Below are 22,661 nucleotides of genomic sequence, written 5' to 3' on the forward strand. Positions count from 1 at the left end.
CTGCAAAGTGACGTAAGCGCCATTCAAAATTTCGATGTTTTTGGTATATTATATGTAATATCTGGGGTAAATATAACACTGTGGTATTCCTGCTGTATTAGAATGCAAGATCAAGTCGTAATCTATCATCTATGGAAAGAAACTTAGAGGATAAGCAAGAGTTTTATGCATAATTACCAAAAAATGGGCCAAAGCTATCAATGTCGCTTACGTCACTTTGCAGAATTGCGGCAGCTAAGTATTGTTCTGTTTTCAACCTAGTTGTATCAACCGAAAAAAAAAATACGTTCAAAATAATTTAACCGATGGCATCGACTTGACTTCGATCCGCCCCTGTTCGTAACGCGCCTTCTACGGCATGTATGCTATTTCGTCGCATAAGTGCAACCCGCAGACAACCGAACCCGAAACCTCGGAAGTGCTTTTTCTGGAGGAGATGAAAATTTTAGAGCATTGTTAATTCATAAATTTTGAATGTGTTGACTAATGCATATTATTTATATCGCTTGGCGTTTTTCCCTACCCGAAAAAAAGGAAGCTCGTTGTTTCATCTGGATCCATTTAGACAGCGAGCGTGTGGCACTTTGCTTCTGTACACCGCGCTGTCGGTTCTTACTGTTTTATTTCTTTATTAGTGTGAACATGAGAACCTCGGGCTTTTAAGGTTTGGCCATGCCGGTCGTCTCCTTGGGGAGCATTTTTACGATTTTCGGACCAACAAAGGACGCCAGCCAGCTACTGCCGCGGACGAATCTGGTTGCAGCAGCAGCAGCAGCAGGTGGAAAATCGACGGCTTCCGTCTCATTGCTGGCCCAGACACGACACGTCAATCATCGGCACTATTTGACTTTCCAATTAGATATTTGGTTTATATTGCCCACAGAGCTAATGTGTTTGGTAAAATTTTATCACCGAAAGCTTTTACGTCACCTGATTGGCTCTAATGAGCGTTCTTGGGAAAAAAAAAATAAGTAGGAACTAGATTGCTGTAGAGTTGAAAATTTTATGACTTATTTTTCAACTAACGTTTTCATATAAAAAAGTTTTTCCCTTTAACTTTGAGTTGTTGTTGTTGCACAATCGTGATATTGTTTAAACAGCAAGGGAAAGACATTTCTAATTAAAAACAAACAAGACCTATCTTCCCCCTTGTTTGGTTCTCAATCATCTGCTGCAACACGCAGTTGACGATGATGGAAACATGTATACCAGACAATACAAATATTCTTCATCTGCTGTCGCTAACCGTTATGCCAATTCTTGTGGAACGCTGAATATGACACAGTTCTATCCACTTTCGTACGGTAAGATGCAGAATATTTGCAGGGTATAAGGGTATGTGATATACCTAACAAAATGTCCCGACCAAAAGCACATAACAAGTTCATAACAAAATGATGACAATTGTTGATAAAAATAACAATAGTTGATATTCTGTTATAAGGATTTTTCCATGTAAATATTCATAACAAAATTATATTAACGTTTGTTATAATTTTAGTAACAAAGCATGTTTCATTTATTCAAACAGATATATAACATAAAAACATTTGTTATTTATATAATGCATTATAATAGCAGGATTGCCTGTAACATATTTTCGTAACACGTTTATGGCATTCTTTGTCATATTTTTTGTAACAAAAATATTCCAAAATTTACTGGATTTGTTTTTGTGTTATCGCGAAAAAGATTAATAGTTTCTGTTATTTTGGTCACTCAAGCCAAGAGATTCATAACAATTTTGTAACAAACTTGTTCTGAAATATATAACAGAACATGTTATAATTTTGTTACGATTTCGCAAGTTAAGTCTATCAAAATTTGATAAAATCTTGTTACGATTATATCTCAACTTGTTATATTTTTGTTTTAATTGGAGCGAGTTTTGTTAGAACTTTTGTTGACTACCAACGGCACATGCTTTATAACAAATGTTGTTACAAAAATCATTGTAACAAAATAACACAACCTGTAATAATTTTGTTCTCTTCCATCTAGTCGGAGTACAACTATCGACTCGACAGAATCTCGAAAAATAAATTGCATGTTGCAATCTTCCCCTCAGAAACATCGATTTCGTGAAAAATCAACTTTCGTGAAGCATTAGTTTTATTTCACAATCAAAATTTCACAATCTATCTTCCAGTCTTTCGTCAGTCACAACAATAGAGATAAAAAAATTAGAGGAGAATGTCGCTGACGTCGCTGCCCTTTTGTGGTTTTTATTCAAGAAATACAAAAACAACCAGCTAAATTTTCCGAATTTGTTGGTAAAGAGAAGGGCTTTCTATAACCTCATGCTACTATATAGTGTAGTACCTCAAAACTCACAAATTTTCGCAAGTATTCAATTTAAACAAACGTTATGCTAAGTGCAAAAGATCTGGAGTTATTTATGAATTCCTCCAGGGCCGCTTTCACAAATTTCTCCATGTATTTGTTCAGGAACTTCTCCAGAAATATATCCTTCGTGAATTCTTCCATGGACACCTTGAAGAGTTCCGATAGTGTTTGTTTCAAGAATTGCTTCAGGAATTCCCTTCAGTATTTTTATAGCTATTTCTGCTAGAATGCATCGACGAATTCCTCCAGGAATTTTCCCATAGCTTCCTTCAGTGGATTCCTCCAGAGATTTCTTCAAGAATTCCTCTAAGAATTTCACCAGACAATCCTCCGGGAATTTTCCCTAGGGTATCTTTAGAGGTTCCTCTAATTATTTTGGCAGTTCTTTTTATGAAAATTCCTCAAGGAATTTTTACAGGGATTCCCAAAGAAATTTCACCAGAGATCCAGGGGTTTCACCAGAATTCCGCTAGCGATTGCTACAATAATTCCATATTCCATTCTAGAAATTATTTCAGAAAATTTAACCAGAAATTGTTCAAAAATAAATTCAAGAATTCCTTTCAAATTTTGCACAACAAAAGTCCACCTAAATAAATCAATAATTCGTCAATAAATTAATGCAGACATGGATTCCTTCAGATTTATCCCAGCATTGCAAGAGAAATTCTTGGTCAAGAAAACTCTCGTGGGATTTCCTAAGGAATTCCTCAGGAGATTGCTTCCGGGATTCCTAAAGGAGTTCCTCATAATTTCTCCAGAGATTCATTCGAGAATTCCTTTTGTGATTCTTTCAGGAGCAACTTCAGGGATTATTTTAAAAATTCCCCCAAGGAATCTCTAGAAACTCTTCAGGATTTCTCCAAGAATTCCTTCTGGAATTTCTTCAGTTCTTATTCTGGAAATTTTTCAGAAACTTCTCCTGGGATTCCCTAAGGGATTCCTCCTGGGATTTCTTCAAGATTTTTTTCCTGGGATTCCTTCAGGAATTACTGCAGCAACTCCTCCCTTAATTCCTTCAGAAATTATTCCAGGAATTCCTTTGGAAATTGTTGCAGTGATTCCTTATAAAAATTCAACCAGGTATTCCTTCAGAAATTCCTCTAGAGATTCCTCATGGAATTCCTACAGGCATTCCGCCAAAAAGCCTCCAGGAATTTCTCCTGGGATTCCCACTGGAATTGTTCCAGTGATTCTTCAAGGCATTACTCCAGGGATTCCTCCAAGAATTACTCTAAGGACTCCTCCGAGAATTTATGCAAGCATTTCCCCAGGAATTTCTATAGAGATTCCCTCAAGAATTTCTCAAGAGATTCCTCCAGGAATTCCTACAAGCATGTATCCAGGATTTCCTCCAGAAATATCTCCAGGCATTTTTCCAGGATTTCCTTCAGGAATTCCTTTATGAAATCCTTTAGGAATCACGTCAGGGATTTCTCTAGGAATTTGCTTCATGCATTCCTCTAGGAATTTCCACAAACATTCCTCCACACTAGTAGCACACATGTTCTACACTAGTATATGTCACGTATATATGACTAAATTTGGTCGTATAAGAGTTACATAGGCATATGTAGAATATGTAAGGTACTTGGGCAGGAATTCCATCAAAAATTATTCCAGGAATATCCCAATGAATTCCTCCAGGAATTCCTTGAGAAATTCCTCCGGAAATTTATCAAGGATTTGCCGCATCACTATTATGTTACCACTATCAATTCACAAGCATCTTTTGTAATGAACGGACAAATACGCGGCGGACTTGACTTAACTTGCAAGCGATAGCCTACCTGGCATTTGCCAGTAGCGTCGCGTAAGGACTCTTCAATTAGTGGTCGATAGCCAAGATTGGAAACATCCAATTGGGTCGAGCTAATGAATGTGAATCATGGTTTCTTTATTGCAGTTCTAGGTTTTATACAATTTCGAGTTTGTTACAGAATGTGTACTAGAAAGAGATAGATCCGAGGATTCCTTAGAGAATTCCTCCAGAAATTCTTCCAAAAATTCCTCCAAGAATTCCTTCAGATGTTCCATCCCAAAGTTCTTTCAGTAACTCCTCCCAGAATTTCTCTAGAGATTTCTCAAGGTATTCTTCCAAGGGCTGCTCCAGGAATTTCTCCAGAGATTCCTCCAGAAAATTCCTCCTAGAATACCTCCAAGAATTCCTCTAGCAATTTCAGCAGGAATTCATCTAGGGTCTCCTCTTCCAATTCCTCAATGGATTCCGTTAGGAATTTCCAGAAGTTCCTCCATGTATTCCTCCTGGATTTCCTCCAGAAATTCCTCCAGAGATTCCTCAAGAAATTGCTTTAAAGATTCCTCCAGAGATTTTTTCTTAAAATTCCTCCAGATGTTTCTCAAAGGTTTCTAGGGATTCCTCCAAGATTTCCTCCAGGTATACATTCAAAAATTCTTCAGGGATTCCGCCAGGGGTTGTTTCATTGATTCCTCCAATAAGTGCTTCAGGGTTTCCTCCAGAAATCACCCCAGGGATGTCCTCAGGAATTCCTCCAAGGAATGCCTCAGAAAATTCCTCTAGGAATCCCTCCAGAATTCCTCTAAGGATTCCTCCAGTAATTCCTCTAGGAAGTTCTCCAGATAGTCCTCCAAAAAATCAGTCGGGGATTTCTCCAAGAATTCGTGCAGGGATTACTCCACGCCAGGAATTTGTCCAGCAGTTCCCTCATGCATTCCTACAAAAATTTCTTAAAGATTTTCTAAAGGGATTCCTCCAGAATTCATCAAAAGATTTCTTCTGAAATGACCCCAGGAATTCTTCCAGGAATTAATTCAGGGATTCTTCCGAGAATCCCTCCAGGGATTCCTCTAAGAGTTCCCTCCAGGAATCCCTGCAGAACTTCCTCCAGTAATTTCTTCAGGAATTCCTCCTGGGATTTTTCCAAGGATTTTCCCAAGGAACGCTCCGGGAATTTTTCTAGGGATTGCTCCAGGAATTCCTCTGGTGATTTCATATGAAATTCCTCTCGGGATGTCTTCTAAAAACTTATTGAGAAGTTTCGTCAGAAATCCTTCTTTCATCTTTTCCAGGGATGCATCCATGAATTTCTTCATGATTGTCTTAAGATTTCGAAGTACTTCTCCAGTAATTTGTATTGGAATTCTGTAAAATAATTTTAGGGGGACACATCCCGAGCAGAAGAAAATAACAGTCGCATAACAAAATGCGTTATTTTGTGAATGTTATTAACATAACATATTCTGTTATGAACTTGCGTGTCATAAGCGGCAAAATAACAAATATCATAACAAAAAAATGTTCCTGGAAGACCAATTGAATAACATGTTTTGTTTGTGTCTATAACAACTTAATAACAATGAATTTAGAAAATATTTCAATAACAAATTTTGATCTTCAAAAGTTATTGATAACAAACCAAAAGCAATTTTTTTTTTTGGATAGAGTTATCCTTATTGCGAATTATAACATATGAGTCTAATTATTTCGGAGGAACTACTAATCCACCAACATTCTGAAATTTTATATGGCATGGATACGCCTATATGTAACTAGATAAATAATTTTCGAAGTGTTCATCAAATAATAAGCTGACAAGAATAATAATTAGAATTATTAGGTTATATGTACGGAATGCTGTAAGGAACGTAAATCTTCAATGTTGTAGTTACAATTTAAAAACTTGTTATTGTTGTGATACTGTTTATTAAATATTTGTACACTCTCAATATCACAATAATAACTTAGTTTGCTCCATAACAAAACATGTTATTTAAAAAATGTTTAATGGGTGCATATCAATAGCTAAATAATAACAAAATAAGATTGTCCAACAAAACATGTTATGGAAAAGTAATTCCTTGATAAGTTATTAATAACATAACAAGATATAAAAACAGGTTATGTTATTTTGTAGTTATTATTTTGCTATTCTCTTCTGCTTGGGATATAGGAGCCAAGGAGGATGCACGTTCCCCAAGAAATCAGCCAGGCAGGCTTTCACAATTCTCTTAAAAAAAGATTTCTAGGAGTTCATTCATTTATTTATGGCAAAAAAAAACCTTCAGGAATTCGTCCTGTGATTCCTCCAGGAATATATCCTGATATTCGGTTTTTTTTCTTGCCTACAGATTTCTCTAGGATTTGTTCCAGGGAGAATTTGAAGGTGTTCCTTCGAACACCTTTGAAAGGATCTGCTTCCGAATTTTGTACAAGGATTCCTCCGGAAATTTCTCTTGAAATTGCTCCAAGAAGTTTTCCAAAAATTGTATAGGGATTCCTTCAGGAATCCCTCCAGCAGTTTCTTCAGGAGTTCGATTGATTTGATTAATGAACAGCTTGTGCTACATTCTACAGTAGTGAAATCCAACTTTAAATTTAAATTTAAGTTAAAGTATCACAGAGCTTCTGTGGGGTGAGAATTAAAGGTTCACGATTCTCTCACTAGATGTATAGCTCAAAAATCTGACGTGCTGGAGCAAATCTGAGCCCAGATTCCAATTCAGCTGCCCAAAATTTGTCAGAGATACATAAGTTTGCTCTTGAGACAAAATAATGTTGCGCTGTGTTATTGACAGTCTACATTGTTTTGCTTTTGGCCGGAACAAATCTCATTTTCCTCTTGTGTCACTTTCCTCGCTGACTCGTCGAAGGGGGGAATGATTAGCATTAGCATTAGCATTAGCATTAAGCAAGTCGCACAAATTCGTAGGTGGTACAGCCCTGGATCGCTGTTATGAGGGTTGCATCTTTCCTGTCCGTTATCAAAGCACAAAGATTTGGGACTAATCTCTGATTCTTAGACAAGATTGACTCAATCCTCCAACGGTCGAGTGCTGTCCTGGCCACGTCCTTGCGACAGCTGAGGGATGGGGAAGGAAGATTAGTTGGACACCTATGAAAGTACATAGAGACCTCTACATTCTTTCAGGCCTAGGCGTCACGGGAATTTGGATGTTAGTGGAAGGGTAAAGTTCAAAGGAAACGTTTGGTCAACGTTCAGGTGCGCGCAATATTTTTGGTTGACGCCTGGTTCCTTTCCTAATTCCTTGTTGGGTGTTCGATTCCAAATCTGAAATAAAAAGTAAAATTATAGAGTTTTAAATGGTGATAGGCTCACAACAGTTACATACTTACAAATTACCTGAATGCTCCTGAAAGAAATGGTTTATTAACAATGAAAAACATAACATGTAAAAGAAAAAAAAAGTAGAGCAAATTGTGATCTTGGAATTTTTTTGCATTTAAATAACAAAGCTAAAAAAATACAAGATCAAAATTTGTTATGGTAGATCTTACGCCGTAACGCACCATTATAAGGTGATCTACCCACGTTACGGGACACTCGTCGAAGGGGGGAATGATAAATAATAAATGTATTTGTTGGAAAATTAAGGTACCCCGGGGCAAGTGAGAATCGGGGGCAAGTGAGACCTATAGCTAGTATTTTTATTATTATTTATTTTTAAGACTAACATTCTTCATGGAAAACATAGGTATCACACCTACGGATATTTTGAATACAAAAAATGTTATTGTTTCAACCATAAAAAGACCATATATTTTATTGTTGTTCATATGTAATTTTCAATTCACTAGGTGAGATTGACGTGCTCTACTACATTCGTCGTTTAAAAATAGATTTGTTATTATACAAATACTTTTTCGGTTTCAGGATAGTATTTGGAGTTCTTGCAAATGATTTCAAGCGAAAAATCTGTATTTTATTTTTATTTATTACCTTTAGTTTACTGCTCTCACTTGCCCCATCGCATTTCGCTATGTGGGGTAAGTGGGACCTATAAGAATAAACAAACACAATTTTATGGGTTCATCTCGCCTTGTCCATCCTAAGATGAAATTAGCACGAAAGTTAATGAAAATTGACGCGTTAAGTAATCTACTATTGAATTATACTTTATTACCTCTATTTAGATGATGAAATTCTTGTTAAAAATAGTAAAACCTTGGGTAAAACAAAAAAAGCATGTATTTTTTATGTTTTTCTCTAAATATCTTCCATTATTTTTTCACTGAACGCTGCATAATGAATTCTTTTGAGCATTCAGGAACTGTCCATACAAATTTAAAATAGGGAAATGACCTTTTCAAAATTCATGATTAAAAAAAAACATTATTTAAAGATCGTAAGATTATGTAAGGGAGAAGATATTACTGAAAATCTCGAAACCCCAGATTTACTTTTGGCGAGATTCATCAACTATATAATATAGAGACCAAGTTTCGAAATCTTTTGTCTCTTCACTTTACGGCGCTTTTTGTATAAAAAATCAATTTATTTTGCATGAGCTGCTAGAGTTGATTCAAGTATTTTTCCCCAGCGATTTTTTATGTGTTACGTAATTTATGCACGATACCATAAACCTCTTCTTATTTTGATCTCTAAAGATAGTCATTCATATAAGAGATTTATGATTTATGTTACCTTATTTGTTGCAACTTATATTAAGCCCTTTGAACAAAAACTCTGAATAGGTCCTACTTGCCCCGTGAAACGCAGTAAATGAAGATTTGCTACACTTTTCATTATATGCATAATTTATGGAATTTTAAAATTTTGAAACAGTTTTAATGCACGTTAATAAGTACAAATATACCAACAACGTCTTTTGGGTTCATTGGAATTATTGAAAAAAATATGTTCTGAAATTTTTGGCATGATAAAACCAAATTAGCATTTTTTTAGGTCCCACTTGCCCCGGGGTACCTTACCCAAACAAATCGGCAAAATCGTCAAACTGCTCGGACTTGTTAAGAAATTTTCTCGACGACACTAATTTCACTTGAAAATTTTTAAAATTCCTAAATAATTTATTTGTGTCCTCCCTGAAAATGTCGAATTCCGACAAAAAAAATTACAAGGGGGGAGGGTGGCATAAGAGAAAATCGAAATTTGTGTCAGCCTATTGAAGCATTGGTAAAAGTATATGAGGCAAAAGTGATATGAGGGGCTTGGCCATCTCAGAACCCCCCTCCCCCTCGTAGACTTTTGTCCATACAACAATTTTGCAATTTGTATGGAGCGTAGACTTTGGCCAGGCCCTCCTCCCCCCAAATAGTCTACGTGGTTTATGAACGGCCCCTGACGGGAATTAGCACAAATGGCGAAGTAAATTTCTACCAATTCCAACAATTAAAAACTATTCCTTTCTTTGAACATTAACGAATCGCACGTCGCATACCCTTAACTCAGTATGAGTTGTTCGCTAGACATCAAGCGAAGCACCGAGTCAATCGGAATGATTTGACTTCTTTTTAATTTTCGATTCAGGCGCATCCCCCTTCCTCACCATCTGATTATTACAATTTTCCGCAATGCATTCCGGCATAATAGTCTGCCTATTGTCAACAACCTGTGCGGATAGGATTTACCCACGCAAAACATACGGGACGAGGCAAAGTAATCAGCGAAAGATGTCCCGGTTGATTTTATGACGACAATAACGATGCTGGCGAGGCGAAGGAACGACCACCGACGACACGACACGATTCCGCGTTTCTCATGGGGGTTCGTTCGAGTGCCGCGCGGCATCACATTTTAATCACAATCCAGACGGAGGAGCCTCCTTCAATCAGTCGTTGTTGTCGTTGTCGGTTTAGGTAAGGTGCAATCTGTCAAGTGGGACCGACGAACGTCACGCGGGCAGGTGTGAGAAATTGTACTCATTGTCTTGGGTTCGAATTGGTGGCTGCTCAGCCTGCATAACGGATACGGATGGCATCATGTTCGCGGCGATGTTGGGGACCGTCAGGGGATTGTTTGCAGGTTTATTAATAGTCTGATGCTTGACTGTCTAAAAACGAAGGGTTCGAAGAACAATTGAGCTGAAATGAAAGCAAAGTATGATTGAAAGGCCGCATCAGGTAACGCCAATTCTCGAAATTATAATTTGGAGAAATAACTTTTTTCAAACCATCACATAAAAATATCATAAAACTAAATCATGAAGTTTGTTAAATTGAATCCAAATTATGCTTACAATTATTATAAGCCTTACTCTCCTGGGCTGCCAACGGTGAGTTGATAAGGAAAGCGTTCACTAGTGCTTTGGTCTTCACAAGTTCCTACCTCATGCTTCCACGGAACAAGCGATGACAAAGACCGCCACCTAAGAGTATTATGCTTAGCTGGTAGTGCAGCATGGGCACTGTTGTCCTTCTGACTTCAGCTACATTGAGGAGGTACGTCCCGAGCGTCTGTTCACCAAGGAGGTGCAGTTTAAACAGCGTCTGTTATGGCATCCAGCGGCTGAGTATGAAATGCTCCGGAAAGCTAAATCTAAGGTGACAGCCCCACCACAGTGGATAGGAGACCTTAGGCCCACAACCTACTGTTCCCGAAAGTCAAAAACCGTTGACGGCTGTTCGGGCCCGTATAAAGTTGATATCAACAATATTAACTTCTTTTCTCGATCAGCCTAGATAGCTGTGTAGTGTCGGTAGCGATTGTCACAATTGCCTAAGAATAACACTACGGACCGCCTGTTCCGGTGGTAAGAGTCCACCAACAGGTGACCCCTAATTCATGGTGTGATGCGGCTTCATGCTTACCGTGCCTAGGGATGAACGGCTAGGGGGGGTCTAATAAAAACCCTACCGCAAACGGAGCCTGTGGAGTACCAGGGCGCCCTCCACAGTATGTTGCCCTTACTGCGCTAACCGGAGCAATGGTGCAGTGGACCTTGTGTTTCTCCGAGACAATCGGCTGCCCATCTTTAGTCTCACTTGAGCCTAAATAAGGGCGGGACTATGAAGATGTTGTTAATTAGTTTAAATTTCCACCTACATGGTTTCACATTTTGCAATTTACACAGTGTATTCTGTGCATCCTCGCCTTTGAATCCAATCGATACCGAGCTGGTTTTGTTGCTGCTGTTCTTTGATGTGCTGTTGTTGCGAAGTGTTTAATCTTGCCAAGTTTGGGTAGTGGCTACGGTTAGGTAGCTCAGATCAATCTTCAGCATAAAAGAACAGCAACAATCAATCTTTGCAGACTTACGCAAAATGGTACAGCCCAAGTGGCCTTGGCCTAAGAACCTTACTTCCGTAAGGGGAATTTCTATCTAGGAAACCTTGTGAACCCGCTGTTCGCTACTTTCAGTAAACATGGAATGGCAAACTCGCGTGTCATGCCTCGAACCTGTGTGCTTGTCAACAACGCAATAGTTGCTACACTCATCTTCGAACTAACCACCAGAGATGTATGTGCTATTACCAGGGTTGTGCAGTTTCAGGATGGTCAATGTCGAATGACACTCGCTCTAACCATCACTTCATACGACAAACGCAGTCCATCAAAACATAATCGATTCACGCAAAAGCCATTCAAGCCAACCCTCGTTCAATGCAGAGTCAACCACATCCAACAGCAGCGATCGTCTCTTGTTTTCGAACCACACGATGAAACGCCGAAGCGAGTTTTTGTTCTACGCTTTGCATTCTATTCATAGGGCGTCCTATGTTTGTGTTTTCTGCGCCATGCAATACTACTTAACAAATTGACCCTCATCCTGGCATTTTCAGGCGAGAGTCACCCAGCAGTGAGTGACATAGCTCTGCGTCGGAACGACGGTTAAGAAGCGTTCGGCTACTCAAGAGATTTGCAGAGAAAGAGCGTGGCGGCGGCAGCCACCGTATCAATGCGTTCGTCTCGAATGTGTTCGATAGCAACATAGAGACGGTCGGCTGTAGCGTTGATGGAGGAAGACGGGCAATGTTGATGTTGCGGCTTTTTTGTGTTATGATGGTGATAATGCACAAGACTGGCTATTACAATTTATGTATCTGTTGGAAACCTCAACAGGTAATACGTCTATTGTTCGGTTTATTTACCGCATGATGAACCATCCCCTACGGATGCTTTCAAACAAGTCATCGCATACTGTACTTCAAAAGGTCTTCCGCTAATTGTTGGCAGTGATGCTAATGCTCACCATATCATCTGAAGCAGCTCAGACATTAACTTGAGAGGCTCCAGTTTGATGGAGTACTTAAGTAGTACAGATCTTGCATTACTTGTTGGTAATGCTTTGCTCTAGTAGAATTAGTCACGAGCTGACCAATTGGCATGTGTCAGATGAAAAATCTTTATCTGACCATCGCTACATCTTTTTTGAACATTTAAATGTTACTTCGCAAACATTGCGTTTCAGGAATCCCCGGTCAACAAACTGGGATCTTTTTTACTGATTTGGTTGCGGCCAAATTTCATGGATACTCACCATCCATTCCCGAGCAGAAGGGCATACCTTACAAATACCATGCGAAGAGCAACATGTGCTCTAATACCTAAAATTGTTATTGCTGCGTTATTCTACGAAATGTTAAGAGAACATCACAATAACAGTTGGAGGTATTTGAGCAGAGTTTGGTATTTATATAGTATTTGTTGGATTAGCAGTGAAAACACCGAAGAACAAGATTTGATATTACATCATGAAGTCGTCGAACAAATGAAACATTTAATAACAAGACATGTTATTAGTTTGTTATTCAATAACTTTGGGATAACAAATACAGCACTTGAAATTTTAGGTATGCATTCATTATTGAAATAACAAGACTTGTTATTTTCTAGGTGTTATTTATACAATATTTTGGTATTCGTTTTTGTTATATTGCCTCTTATTGCCACCTAATGAAGGGCATATCAAGGTATGGTAGTATTGAAGATAAATACCTTGATATGTTATTCTCTTGTTATTTTCTTTTGCTCGGGTTGACACTCCAAGTGATTCAGATGATGCCGTTGATGCTACAACGACCTTCATCATGGAAGCTTTTGAAGAAGCATGCCCTCTACGGTCTGTGAAGATCACAAGAGGAACCCCTTGGTGGAACTCTGATTTGGCGAAACTCAGGAAACAATGTAGAAAGAGTTGGAACAGACGACGTTCGGCTGGTTCGAAGGCTTGCAGGTCGGCTCGCAAGGCCTACAGGAAAACTCTCCGGTCTGCTGAACGATCCGGCTGGAAAAACCTTTGTACAAATGTTTCCAGTTTGAGTGAAGTCAGTCGGTTAAATAAAATCCTTGCGGAATCTAAGCACAAACTTCCCTGGATGTGTGGATATTACATCTTCGGATGAACCTGATATCTTTTCTTGGAGTTACGATTCCCTGGCTTCGTCTCGGAGTATTGTAACTTTAGAATCGATTGAGTGGGCACTTAATAGCTTTGCTCCTTTCAAATCTCCTGGGGCAGATGGGATTTATCCTATTGTGCTTCAGAAGGGATTTGATTATTTCAAACATGTTTTGAAAAAAATACTTGTTTGCAGTTTTGCTACAGGGTATATTCCCAAATCTTGGCGGGTTATTACTGTGAAGTTTATTCCGAAAGTGGGTCGTGCGTCGTATGAAGAAGCAAAGAGTTTCAGACCTATCAGTTTGACCTCTTTTCTTCTGAAATGCTTAGAACGCATTGTGGATCATCACATCCGTGATGTTCATCTGGCCAACTTGCCTTTTCATGTGAACCAACATGCCTACCAATCTGGTAAGTCCACTGTGACTCTTTTACACAAGGTTGTTTACGATATCGAGAAAGCATTCGCTCAAAAGCAATCTTGTTTGGGTGTTTTCTTAGACATCGAGGGTGCCTTTGACAATGTGCCTTTCAATGCCATATTGGAAGCCGCACGGAGTCATCGTTCATCTCCAATGATTTCCAATTGGATTCATCAAATGCTCAAAAACCGATATCTCTTCTCGACATTTCGTCTAACAGGGATTAGGAAATTGAGTGTTTGTGGATGCCCCCAAGGGGGAGTCTTATCACCGCTTTTGTGGAATCTCGTAGCAGATGGTTTTGCCGACGACTACCTAGTATTGTTAGTTGGTATGTGTATCACCACCCTTTTCGACCTGATGCAAAGCGCCCTTCAGGTAGTTGAGGGTTAGTGTCGCCAATATGGCCTTTCGATTAATCCGAGTAAAACATCTATTGTTCTTTTTACGGAAAGGCAAAACCGTAATGGCGTTCGACCTTTGCGTCTCTTTGATTCTGAAATCGATGTGACTGAACAGGTAAAGTACGTTGGAGTCACTTTTGATTCCAAGCTTTCCTGGACAGCTCATGTTGAGTTCAGAATCAAGAAAGCTTGTATGGCCTTCGGGCAATGCCGGTGAACCTTTGGTACAACTTGGGGTCCTAAACCCAAGTATATCAAATGGATCTACACAACTGTTGTTCGGCCAATATTGGCCTATGGATGTCTTGTGTGGTGGCAAAAGGGCGAAATGAGAACGGTCCAATCAAAATTAGGCCATCTTTCCTCGTAAATCTGTTTCGTGGACCAATGTGCACTGTCCCGCCGTAGTGCAGTAAGGGCTGCTTACTAGGGTGTTTGCCCTGGTGCACCCCAGGCTCCGTTCGCGGTTGAGCATGTTTAGAACCCCCTCAACCATTCAGCCCTCGGCACGGGTCACCTTGGCATTCGGGTTTATCCATTTTTGCTTTACACGATGGCCATGAATAACAACCATCGCGCAACCTTCCTCCTTTACCAGGGCTTAGGACCTGTAGCTCAAGTTCTCAATAGTTTCACAATTTTTCGGACATGCAACTACGGAGAACCATCATTGCTAGCGGATGGGATCGGACAAGACATTGTTGTACAGTACTCTGCACGAAAAAGCCATGTATGTACTGTGTTTGAATGAAGCCGAAGATTTTCTCAAGGATACCTTTGCGCCTTAGGACTCCCCACATGTTTTCATGATTGAGACGATCGAAAGCTTTTTCGTGATCAATGAACAACAGGTAGAGAGTTTCCTGAAATTCATTGATTTGCTCCAGGGTGATACGGATGCGTGACAAAAGGGTCCACACAGGATCGTACGGCACGGAAATACTGCTTTCTGCTGCCGGAGAGGCGCGTCGATCTTCTCCTGTATCCGATTAAGGATAACTTTGCAAAGGACTTTGAGATCGATGCACAGAAATATGATACCCCGCCAATTATCGCATACTGTCAGGTCACCCTTTTTGGGCACCTTTACTAAGACGCTTTGCATCCAGTCGATCGGAAATGTGACGGTTTCTTATATGTTGCAGAATAATTGATGTAGCAGTTGGGCAGATACTATGGGGTCAGCGATGAGCATCTCGGCTGATATGCGTTCAACCCCCGGGGCCCCGTTAGATTTCATACTACGGATGGCTGTTCCTGTCTCTTGCAATTGTGGAGCCTCGGATTTTTATAACACATGTATGAAAAATCTTCTTCTTCTTCCCCTTCTTCTTCTTCTTCTTCTTTATGGCTCGACGTCCCCACTGGGACTCGGCCTGTCTCTCTTCAACTTAGTGTTCTTTGAGCACTTCCACAGTTATTAATTGAAGGGCTTTCTTTGCCTGCCATTGCATGAATTTATATATTGTGAGGCAAGTACAATGATACACTATGCCCAAGGAGTCGAAAAAATTTTCCCGACCGGAACGGGAATCGAACCCGCCGTCTCCGGATTGGCGATGTATGAAAAATATTGGTTTAAGAGCTCAACGACTAAACGCGGAAACAATATGAAGTCACTATTCAAATTGAATTAAAGTCATTCCTGTGATGAATGAGACGTTATTGTACAAGATGCGGTACTGTAGAATAGCGTCTCACTCATCGCACGCAACTGCGCTAATTTTCCTCTTGAGATTTTCCATAAATTATTCATGATTGATCACTTGCTCTCAACTTGGCTGTACACAGTTCTTCCTTTCGGTAACGCAATCGACCTAAATCCGCATGAAGGAGTTAATTGTCGCCTAAAGTGCGACCGCCTCCTTCTCAGCTGCAGATTATCGCTAGCAGAGCGGGACACGACGCGTGTGCATCTAACACTTATTCATGGTTGAGCCCCAGGCGGGAAAACAGTCTGGCTAGAGGCTGCTTGCTAAACGAAGTCAATAATAATCAACGACGACGACGTTGGTTTGCTGCACGTGGGCAATTCACCCGGCAACGCCCCGACAATGAAAACAATCATCGATTGTTACGAGTGATGCTGACGAAACTCTTCGCCTAGGGAATAAAAATATAAATTCTAAAACATTGACTCCTACCGACTTCCTGTCTCTCTGATGGGCCCAAGGCCCGATTTCGTGGGATCTCTTTTTTTCTCTATCATTGTATCGAACATCGTCACCGAGTAATTTGTTTTGATATTAATTTAACCGAAATGGTCACGTGCCGATGGGCGGCAGAAGTGTGCTGCAGTGACTTTACGAAATAAAGCAATCATTTTATAGTTTCCTTTCGGAGGGACGCGGTGACGGGTCCCTTGCTGCAATGTGAAGTAACGTATATTGGTCTTTCTTTTTCGTTATGGCATTGGTAGTCGCAAACTGAACTTTATCTTAGGTACTTAGTTGAAAGGAATGGTATAATGTATGAACAAATTTTAAAGACTTTACTAAAAATAGCAGTGAAACGTATCCGTTTTTTCTATTGTAAACTTCGGAGTGATATAAATTTTGAAGATTCTTTTTATCTTTGCAAAACTTACAAATCTAAGTTTACTTGGAACTTTTGCCGAGATACCACCATTGATTCCAGAATCAGTTCATTTATTTCTCTTAGGTTTCATATCAAGATTCCTCCAGCTAAGATTCATTCAGGGATTCTATCGAGGATTACCTATTTCAGAGATTTCTTTATTGGTTTCTTGCAGGATTCCTTACGGCATTTTTTAGGTGTTTTCTATTGGATTTCCAACTAGAATTTTCAGGGATCCACACAAGGACCAATGAGATAACTGCCGGGGACTAGCAGGCATCTTCAGTGTGTGAGCGTTGGTGATCTTCTATTTTTAGGCGACAATGGCGCCTGCCACGTCAGGTTGCAGGTCAATGTGGGGAAGGGGTAAGGAAGTGATGATTGCAATCGTTTGTATCCACATCTAGCCGAATATACCTCTGCGCCAGCACAAATTCATGCGGATGTTGGAGTGTTGGTGGGAATTGGTTGGCAGAAGGTTCACACATAGGGTCCATATAGCCGAGGCGGTAAACGCACGGGTATTCAGCATGACCATGCTGAGGGTGACGGGTTCGATTCCCGGTCGGTCCAGGATCTTTTCGTAAAGGAAATTTCCTTGACTTCCTTGGGCATAGAGTATCTTCGTGCCTGCCACACGATATACACATGCAAAATGGTCATTGGCGGAGGAAGCTCTCAGTTAATAACTGTGGAAGTGCTCATAGAACACTAAGCTGAGAAGCAGGCTTTGTCCCAGTGAGGACGTTACGCCAAGAAGAGGAGAGGAAGGTTCACACATTGGTTTGTGGATACCAGGGGAAGGTGATAGAATTGTGTGTTTATTTTTTATTATTTTAAAGATGTGCGGCACAGTTCGCTTGATTGCATAACTTGTAGGCGTTTTCTAATAGGATTGTGACACTGTGCTGTGAAAGTTTGGAAGGAAGGGAAACGGCTTTTGCAACCCGTTTCTGTTCTAGCGACGGCTATGTTTATATACATGAGTTGTATATGTAGAGAGCAGAGAGAAAGTATATAGAAAGATACAAAGTAGGAGGAAAGGGACGGGCCAGGGATTGAACCCAGGACCTTCTGCATATAAATCAGAAGCGGTAGCCACTAGACCACCAAGCCCGTCACTTGATGAACTGTCATTTTGAACTGTCACAAAAATAAAAAATGTTTTGTTTATTTAACCATCAAAACTAAGGTATTTAAAATAACATTATACTCAGAAACATGAGCTATTTCAATTGGCCGGGGTTCTGCTAAACCAAACTAAGCGCCAAAAACTTTATTCCGAGATAACTAAGCTTAACCCTCTAATACCCAATCCCGCCTTTAGACGGGGTATAGTTTGAGCATTTTTGTAATTTTTGTTTCGTGGAAAATCAATTTTTTTATATTTTTGGCTGATATTTGGGACTGTTCTATATATCTCAAAATGGTTTTTGGTGTATTTGAAAGCGTATTTACATTTTTTTAAAATCATTGAAAAATTTATGTTTTAGTCACCTTTTAGAAGTCATTGTTTATTTTGTATTGAATAGCTAGAATTAACAAATTATAAATTTTTCCCAAATCATTCTATCCTTGTTTAATAGTTTAAGGAAATCGAATACACTCTAAAAATATTTTCCTTAAAATTACACGGAAAATAAAATATGCTGTGAAGAAAATTTAGAATAATAATATTTCAACAATAATCATAAAATCTCAAAATGTGTTCATCTCAAAAAATCCGTTCCCCAAATTGGCTTCCAGGAAAAATATAAAAGTGTGGGGATGTTCAAAAATAAAAATTAGAAAAATCAAAAACTGAAATTCATGAAATCGAGAATTGAAAAGAATCATCTTCCAAAACATGTTTAAATCGATTTTAGATGACGAAAAATGATATTTAGATCAAAATCAAAAATTTGGGTATTTGAGGGTTAAAGTTCAACCACTCACAAATAAACAACAGCCACGATTATTTGAAACATTTCCACACACATGTAACTTACAAGCCTTTATTCACCATCAGAGACAAAGAATACATTTAAATTATTTGAAAATCATTGATATAAATACATTTCATTTTTCAGTATTTCGCACTCAGTTCACTCTGGCTGAACAAAACCATTGGAATATGGTTTATAGTTCAGTGTGGCTGACTGTGTTTCATTGTTTCATACAAAACCATTCGGATTGTGAAAAAATCTCGATTTTCCATCGTCTATAAAGTTGAAATCGATATCACTCACAATCCTTTACATGAGTCAGAGAGGGCGCGTATAGTATGGTACCGCGGAGATCTCAAAATAGTTTGAAATATGATCGGCAGAATTCCTCCCAGCTCAGCCGTTCCCATCTATGTTTTTTGTAGGCGGTGGATGTGCATTGTGCAGGCAAAGAGCAAGAGTGGCTATGTAAAATGATGTCCTTGCATGTCCTGAGGTCCTGAGATGTGAAAGTGGAGCAATATGTGTACTTTATAATTATGCTGGTCGAAGAAAACCATGAAAATGATCTGCCAAAGTGAACTAAGGCTAAAAAAATCGAAAATATTAAAGAGATTCGAACTTGGATCACTTAAGTGATAATCAAGCACGTAACCTCTAGGTAATTTTGCCTAGCTGAAGGTCAGTCATTAAGTCTGAATCAAGTTCTAAACATTCTCCTCTAGCATGGTTTTCGTGAGAACGCCATTTTTCGATCAGCCAAAGCGAACCAAGTGTTTGATTTTTTTCAAGCTTGTTATTTCTTATGCCCCTAACTTCTGGTCACGGCCTCGGAAGTCGTGTGGGGTGGGCTACATCCGCCTCTTTATCACAGCGTCGGCTATTCTCGAGAGGCTAATCAAGGGCTCAATGAAGGTCTACACGCGCTAATTACTCTTAACCAGGTTTTATTTTAGAATTACTCACTAAGTTGTGTGTGTGGGTGTGGTGTGCACTGTACGGAGGGCCGGCCGGCGGTTACTGATGCTGCTGGGGAACTGCGGGTCGCTCCTCGATGGTGGTGTTACCAGCTGGAGCTGACAAGGCCTGGCTTGGCCTCGGTAAAGCGGGATTGGCGTCACTTTTGAAGGTCGGCGGGGGTTCTCATGGGCAGATTTCACGTCGGGGATTGCCTTCGTCCGACTGTTGGGTCGCTACACCTCTGGCCTCGATTCAAGGCGTACTCGAGGTCGGAATACCTTGACCGTAGGGCCACGGTCGGCTATCGTTCGCCCGGACTCAGCTTCCGGACTTCTTGGCGGGACTTGGTCCGCTATGGCGAAACTTGGCTTGGATGTAAAACGTGCGAGCCAAGCGCTACTGGGTCCTAGGTGCACAAAAGGGTTTAAGGGTTATGTTTACTGCGTGATTCAGCTACTGGGTCATGATTAGTTTTAGATGCTCGTCTCTAAGAATAGTTGGCATACCTGATTCGTTGTATATATCGGGTACGCACTGTACTCAAAACTCTTTCCTTGATCCGGTATAATTGTGGGCACCGTAAAGGTTTGCTCAAACTTTGCTAGGCGACTTTCAGCTAATAATCACGTCCACTATCTTTGGCGTTTTCTATCGGAAACAGACCGAGTCTGATTCTCATTGTACCCAGTAGCCTACCCTTTTAATGCGATTTTCCTTTTTTAGTTCCTTTTCTGCCGTCCATTTTCCAACTCGCAACAATCTTTCGAACAGGTTCCCCTGCAGCAGTTTTTATAGTGTTCTGTGTTGTGTTCGAAATGTGTTTTACAAATTTTGTTCTAGGTTTTATCTAATAATCGGTTTGTAATTAATTTATATATTTATTTAAGTGTGCATGCTTCATATATTTTTTTATACTAGGTAACTTTCTAATTTCAGGCCAATATTGGTGTATAATATAAATAACATGAATTTAAAAACAGACAACAAATATCTTTAACTGTCAATTTAAATATTCTTTTGAACATATATCTAGCCACGGCAGTTTAGATAAGTACATTTATGCCCAACGGTAACAAGCTTTATTATTCTTATTAGCCTTGTTGTTCAATGACGGCTTCTGTGTTAAATTATCAGTATGAGGTGTGTTGACATAGCGCAGGTATTTAAAGCCAGATGATTTTTGTATTGTTGAGAATAAATAGATTCTAAAATGCAGTGGATTTGGTTCGGTCTGGCTGAATGTGATTTGGAAAAATGGCGATCAGCACCATCGAAACATAATTGTATTCTCCAACATCAGTCGGTTAGAAGTAAGAAATTTGACAGCGATGAGTAGAACTTGAAATGTTCTTCATCTGGACCAGAACTGGAACATATCGTTGATTCTATGGATTGGTTTACAGTTCACTCTGGCTGGATGCAATTTTATTTTTTGTATGTTCTGCCAAACAGAAATTTTGAGTTTACTCCACGAAGAGCCGTCAGAATTACTGCATTTTTACATGGAAGGAGGATCATCAATTTCTTCATCCAATAGTTAAGAAAACTCATTTTTTCAGAAAATGGTCTTTGGTTCGGTTTAACAGAACCCCGACCAATTAGGATATAGAAAATAGCAATATTTTGTTCACTAAACAACCCAATTGCGCTAATTCCACAGCGCAACATTTTTTTTTGTCTCATGAGCAAACTTATGTATCTCTGACAGATTTTGGGCCGCTGAATCCGAATCTGGGCTCAGATTTGCTCCAGCACGTCAGAATTTTTAGCTATACCTCAATTTATAGGTCAAAATATGCGATTTTGGGCTTTTTTGACTGCCAGCTATTAAGCATGGAAATATTTTTTTTAAACAACCAAAAGGTAAATTGGTCAATTAACATCTAAATTAACGACTCATGCTAAATATTTCGTTTTACCAAATCATAGTTTTAAGGACAAACGTCTTGAAATCCCGCTTCAAGAGTGCATCAGAACTTCAGACGCACAAATCTCAAAAAGCAAGCTTCAAACAACAGTGTATTTCAGTATTCTGTTCTTGCTCACTTGTAATAACCTCTAAATAAGAAGATCAGGTAGGCTGGTTTTGTTTACGAAGAGATTTGTGCGCTCAAAATCGTGAGTAGGTGGAAAAATCGGCCATTGTGGCGGCCATTTTGGGATTCTAACAAGTCTGTCCTTAAGCGATTTATGTTAGGTACGATATTTCCCATACAAGTTACCCTCCAAAAGTTGCATGCAAGTTTACTTACTAACATAAAATGCTTAAATCTATCAAATTTGGTTTGGTAAAACAAAATATTTTGCATGAGTCGTTAATTTAGATGTTAATTGACCAATTTACCTTTTGATTGCTTAAAAAAAATATTTCCATGCTTAATGGCTGGCTGGCAGTCAAAAAAGCCCAAAATCGTATATTTTGCCCTATAAATTAGGGTAAAGCTCAAAATTGTGACGTGGTGGAGCAAATCTGAGCCCAGATTCGGATTCAGCGGCCCAAAATCTGTCAGAGACACATAAGTTTGACAGACACGTTTAATGCTTCCAGTGAGCTATTTGCTCTTTGAAGGAAGCACGACACTAGACAACGGACTAGCATGCAACGCCCAGTGGCACAGCCGAAAACTTTTCCTGACAGCTGCGGCGGGAATCGAACCCGCGCTCCTTAGCACGATGCGACTATAGGCTTGGTGACCTTAACCGCACGACCACGAAGTCACGACCACGAAATTTGCTCTTGAGACAGACCAAAAGTAAATTTTGTTTCGCTGTGTTCTAGGTAACAAGGCTAATGCTGCAATGAAACATTGATTTGAATGATTTGGTAGTTTATCTGAGGATTATTCGTGGGAAAAATTAAAAAAGTCAATCTTGTACGTTATATCGAAGCACGTATCGAGGGTACGTTATATCGAAGATTACCTGTATTCCTTCCGGATTCC

This window comes from Aedes albopictus, chromosome 2 (genome assembly GCF_035046485.1).
Source record: "Aedes albopictus strain Foshan chromosome 2, AalbF5, whole genome shotgun sequence".
Taxonomy (NCBI): domain Eukaryota; kingdom Metazoa; phylum Arthropoda; class Insecta; order Diptera; family Culicidae; genus Aedes; species Aedes albopictus.